The sequence below is a fragment of the Kryptolebias marmoratus genome, linkage group LG23 (assembly GCF_001649575.2).
Source record: "Kryptolebias marmoratus isolate JLee-2015 linkage group LG23, ASM164957v2, whole genome shotgun sequence".
Taxonomy (NCBI): Eukaryota; Metazoa; Chordata; class Actinopteri; order Cyprinodontiformes; family Rivulidae; genus Kryptolebias; species Kryptolebias marmoratus.
In genome coordinates, this window is record NC_051452.1 from 13,908,578 (window position 1) to 13,914,543 (window position 5,966).

Here is a 5,966-nt window from a genome sequence, read left to right on the forward strand (position 1 = left end):
CAGGTTCAGGTTCAGGTTCAGGTTCAGGTTCAGGTTCAGGTTCAGGTTCAGGTTCAGGTTCAGGTTCAGGCTCAGGCTCAGGTTCAGGTCTCGGTTTACTGTTGTGTTGATTCCTATGAATAAAGATTACTTCTTCATGTAAGTTATGAGTTCTGTCTTTGAAATGTAAAAGTGAAGCACACAACCTGTCCTGTCTTTATTCCACAAGATGGGACAAGACAAATTCCTGGGTCCATGGGAAACAGACAGGACACAAGTTTAACAATATTTTTAAGAAAAAGTTTATCGTCAGAGTCATTTTAGATCCTAGAAGAGGGTCCAAGTCATTTTCACTAGCAGCCAAATTAAAATCCTATCCAAGGGCCAACCTTTTATTCAATTTGTTGCTGAAAAAAAAATAATAATTTGACATGTTTTTCAGATTTTGTAAGAAAAAATATTCATACATAATTTGAAATTAACTTTTCTCATTATAACTTATTTATCAGTCAAAACAGTTCATTTTTTCTTATTAAAAGATCATTTTCTTAATCTTCACCATTTTTCTTACTGGTTACCTTCTTACCTTTGGTATTTCTGTCCACCATAAACTACTCCATCCTTTAAAGCTTTCTCAGCCTGAAATATAAATATCAAACTTAAATGACTGTTTTAAACTTTTAGCTCGTTAAGGGCCTTTAGTTTAACAAAACTTTTATTTTATAGACTGATGCCACAGAAACCATTTAAAGTGGTGGAGAAATTTTCAGTGATGATCTCACCAGCCAAAGTCATGAAATCTTTTTTCTTTTTTTATTAGCGAGACTCTTTTCAACTCAAAAGTAAATCTTGTTATTTTCTAGTTGTGCCAGGAGATCTTGTTACACTGCTAAATAAGAAATTTTCAGGTTCATTTAAACACTACGATCTCCTTACTGATTGTCAGATGAATTCTTCTGTTTGAAATCAAGAAATCGCTTCAATGCACGGTCGAGCATCAAGACCACACGACTGGATTCAGGTCCATCTCCAGGTCCATCTCCAGGTCTCTTCCTGTGAATAAAGGCAGTGTGTTGATGTGAGTGCTGAGCTCTGACATGGAGAAGAGTCATGGACACTTAGAGATGGTCATCTCACCTCTGATCTTTGCTCTGGCTCTCATGTTCCCCACACAGAGTGGTTTTAAAGGGAGGGACTCCCTCCTCTCTGTCCTCACACTGATCCATGCTGCTGAATTTACATCCAAATCAGCTCACACACACTTTCTACCTTCACCTGCAGAGGAAACACAAATCATTCATCTGCACATCAACTCTAATCATCCTTTCCATTATTTATGCTGTAAAAAGATCAGCTGCTCCTCCTATGATCTGATTGGCTCTTTGTCCCATCATCATCTCAGTGTCAGCTGAATGCAGAGGTGGAAAGTAGCAAATTACATTTACTTGCGTTACTGTAATTGAGAAAAGATTACATTTACTTAGTATTTTTCAAGTAAACATTTAAATCTATACTTTTGCTTTTACTTGAATATGTTTTCAAAAATTGTACTTAGTTACATATAAAATCTGTTACAGAGTAAAAAGTGTGAATGTAAACATGTGAGCCCCAAAGTAGAAACTTCCCTTTTCAATTAACCCATAGAGATTGTGTATAAACAAAAGTTGCAACAGTTGACAGACATCCATTACCTGTCAGCATGTCACCTATTCACTGGTGGGCAGCTAAACCTTCAACACGACTTCTGCTCAAGTCAAACTAAAGATAATTAAAAAAACTCCTGGAACTCCTTGTCATGTTTACGAGATGCTCAGGGTTCAAGTTAAATGAATGAACCTGCTTCATTCTGCTGTTAGCTGTTAGCATTGTTACCTCAGAGACACTCAGACATGCAGCCTATACCAAATTGAAGAGAGTTACAGCTCTGGGGAAAAGCTGTTTCTGATTCTGCTGGTGTGAGATCTTATTGTCCCAAACCGCTTGCCAGATGGGTTGCCTGGATCTGTGTGGTCATTGTAGGCCTTAGGTGCTCTCTTCCTCAGTCTAGTGGTGTACAGACTGTCCAGAGATGGGAGCTCCAGACCTATGATGCGTTGGGCTGCTTTCACTATGGTCAAGATCTTCCGCTCAGCAGCTGCACAGCTGGCCTTCCATACTGTGAAAAAGTCTATGATGATGCTGTCAAACTTGCTTCTGTAAAAGTAGAGCATCGACTTTTTGGTGGAGCTGAGCCTGTTTTAGTTTCCGCAGGAAGAAGAGTCTCTGCTGGGCTTTTTTAATGAGGCTTGAAAAGAATCAGTGCACAGACGGAGTTTCTTACTGACAGTGTCAGCTGAAACTGAATTCATTAACTGATCTGGAGCAAGTGATGAGTTCAGTCTCTGTTACCATGGTGATCTAACCAGGCTGAAACTCAGTCTCTGTTCTGTTCTGTTCACCTCAAAGGAATGCTCCTCTGTGATTTTGAAAACTCAGACTTTCAACTCATCATAGCAGCTAAACTGTTAACTTCACTTTGTGGTCCAGCCCTCTGATAATCCACTGACCGTCAGAACCTCATAACACCTGAAATTAGTTTTAGGGTGTATTCACACCAGGAAAGTCCTTTGGTCTGCTTGTTTGGTCCGGACCAAAAGTGGACTTTATTTTTTTTGTTTGGTGTGGTTTGCATTCACATTGTGCTTTTTTGTAAGCGAACTATAATTTACAAACAAAGCCACGTGGGTGACGATCATTGCTCCCATTGGACAGAAAGACAGGGGCAGCGGTTGGAGCACAGAGCACAGACCCGGAAATACAGATGGAAGTCCTGCGTGTTGTATTTGTTATGTGCACATTCGTTCTGTTGGTACAATTATAGTACCATTTTGAAATTCAAGAGCAGCTCATTCAAAGTCGGTTTAACGACGTTTTACTTCTAATTTTGGAACGGCGCTGGCAAATGCGTGCCGCAACTCGAAGAAGCAAATAATGCTATTTGTCCCATGATGCTTAGCAACAGTGGCCTGTGAAGTCCAAAAAGGTGCATGCTTTACGTAGTTAATTTGGTTCAAGTCCGGTCTGTATTCACATCAGAAGCGAACCGCACCAGAGTTCGTTTGGAAGCGGACCGAGACCACCTCAAAAAGCGGGTCTCGGTCCGGTTGTTTGATCCGCACCGGAGTTCGCATGACTGTATTCACACCTGCACAAAAAAGTCCGGACCAAGGCTGAAAACAAACTATGCTTCGATTAAAGCGGACCAAATGTGTCAGGTATGAATACGACCCTAATTAAAGTCTGACACATGTTCACACCTTCCACTGTTTTAAAAATCATTTATATACATATTCTTATGTCTCTGTGAGCAAGAACTGTCTAACTGTAGCCACAAGAATGAATTGTCATCAAAATCCAGACCAGGGCAGGACATTTGAGAGTTTTTCTACCAGCTGCTTTATGTTTTGTTCAACATGTTTTGTTTCTGAACAAGTTGAGCACTGTGGAATGGTCTGCGTTTAAATGACAATTTATTCTCTCTAAGTGCTTTAAATATCATGTGTAGACATGTTTTAGTTTATAATTTTATTTTAAAATATCAACTTTTTATTTTATTTAAGAGTTTGTTTGAGAAAAAAAAGAAATCCCCTCGTCCTTTGTACACCTGCTGAGAAATAGTAACTAAGTAAATGTTACTTGAAGTACATTTTAATCACTTTCTTTTCACTTTTACTTGAGCAGGTTTTTATACTAGTAAATTTACTTATACTTGAGTAAAATTTCAACATAGTAACCTTTACCTGAATACATTATTGTAGTAATCTTTCCATATCTGGTAGAATGCAGTCAGACAGCAGAGTGAGGCAGAGGAAGCTGCCATCAGCTGCTATACTTCTACTATCAGTTCACTAGATGAAGCTATTTAGCTGCAGCTCAGCACACACACATTTCCACTCACTGACACACACTGAATGACTTTGACTGGAAGCTTCAGTCCGTTCACATTCACTCAGTTCAACATTTGAAAGCATTTCAGCTGACAGATGATGCAACAGAGGATCATCAGTGTTCAAAGCGTCAGACTCATTCTTCCTGTTCAGTTTTCAGACTTTTGAATAGGAAATACAAACAGAGACACATGTTAGATCTCAGCTTCTGGGAGGAGTTTAATAAAGCAGAGAAAAAGTCTACCATTCTAAACAGACTGAAATTAAATCAAAGGAACATCTGAAAACAGGAAACAAGAAAATGTTTGAGATTTTGTGAGACCAAGCAGAAACTAAAGGATTATGTTAAAGGAATGAAGTGATTCCAGTTTGGCTGGAAAGTCTGAGTGAAGAAGTTGCAGAATCACACACTGTAGGTCCTGATCAGTCAAAGTGTTTCCTGCTGCAACTGCACAATGGAGGAAGTCCAAAGACTAAAGTGAAGCAGAATGAACACTGCTTTATTTCACAACCATCAAACTATACAAGTGGATTATCTGCTCCATCAAAGCTCCACGCAACTTCACAACCTGACTGAAATCAAACACATCTGAACTAATACTAATGTAATTTTACTTTGAAAGGTCTGACTGGAAGCAGCAAGAAGCTGTTGTGTCTGACTTTAATAGTGGAGACGACAGTTTGATTCCAGGAAATAAAAAACATGACGCAGTTTGTTCAGTGAAGAAAACAAATAAACATCAGCTGTTCATCATGTTGTTTGATTCTAGTTCATCAATAATCTAATATTCCTGTAGATTTGTCTTCAAACAGCAGAGTGGTGAAACTTTGTGCTGAAATAAGAAGTCAACATGTTCTCCAAACATTAGAGAGCAGAAACAAACAGGAAAGTTCCTGAAGACAAAGTTCAAGGATGAAACAAAGCAAACTTACAGTTTGTTCAAACAGTCCAAAGTGCTGAAGAATAAGTGAGTGAAAACGTCTGAATCCCTCCCTGAGGCTCCGAATTGAGAGCGCTCTGACTGCTGCAGGCGACGCACTGACTGTTGTTGTTGATCAGAGTGTGTGCAGCCACACCTTCATGTGTTCAGTGTGAAAATATGTGGTGTGACGGGTCAGACTGAGTGGGAGTCAGAGGACAGTTCCCGTCTGAACACATGAAGCCTTCTCCTGACAAACACACGCTTCAGCAGCTCTTTGATTCTCAGTGGTGGAGTGTGACTCTGTGTGGACATCAGCTGGTTCCCAGCAGGAGCTGTTCATTTCTCTCTGCTGTCCAAACTCAGTTTACAGAAAGGAGCAGAGCCGCCTCTTCTTCCTCAGACATCTCAGGTCTTTTGATGAATGTCAGTAAATATAGCAATGTTATATCATACTGACTTTGTGAGTTCCCTTAATATGCTGCTGTCTCCTGGAGGAGTGGCATTACAGACAATTACTGTAAGTGTCAGGCTCTGTGGTGACGGAGACGAACCCTGAGTGCAGACTCATTTTCAAAACAACAACTTATTTATTAAAATAAAGAACAATAAACAAAACAAACAGCTGACGTGGCAGTAACTCAAACAGAACAAAAATCCACATGCACAGCAGGGTAAGGCAACAAGGAACCATGGCACAGAGAACAGCGACAAACGACAAACAATGAACCGTCAGATAGTGAGAGAAGTGACGGGGTTTTTGAATACTGAGGGTGACGAGGTAAGTGGAAACAGGTGAGTGGGGATGATGACAGACAGGTGGAGATGGGCGTGGCAAGGAGGGCAAAGGAGAGACGGAGGAGGAGTGAATACTGGGCATAATACAAACAGGAAAAACCCAAACTAAAACAACAACAAGATAATAAAGAAAAACTAAAAACAACAACAAAACAATAAAGAAAACAAAACAGAAAACACAAAATACAAATCATCACAGTAAGCACCTTGATAACTGGTAAAAAAGGACAGCAAGGGACTGGATTCTATCTATCTATCTATCTATCTATCTATCTATCTATCTATCTATCTATCTATCTATCTATCTATCTATCTATCTATCTATCTATCTATCTATCTATCT

General features: G+C 39.6%; 1 protein-coding gene and 1 long non-coding RNA gene across 9 annotated transcripts in view; both read right to left on the minus strand.

The window, feature by feature from the left end:
• On the minus strand, positions 1–5,080 carry LOC108250353. The gene is made up of 4 exons (XR_001809277.3): positions 4,839–5,080; positions 1,117–1,254; positions 916–1,032; positions 1–113 (listed from the first exon to the last, which is right to left on the minus strand). It is a non-coding gene; the product is annotated as an uncharacterized LOC108250353 (long non-coding RNA).
• LOC108242155 (NACHT, LRR and PYD domains-containing protein 12-like) overlaps positions 1–5,966 on the minus strand; it is a 608,460-nt gene that overhangs the window by 49,079 nt on the left and 553,415 nt on the right. The window lies entirely within an intron of this gene.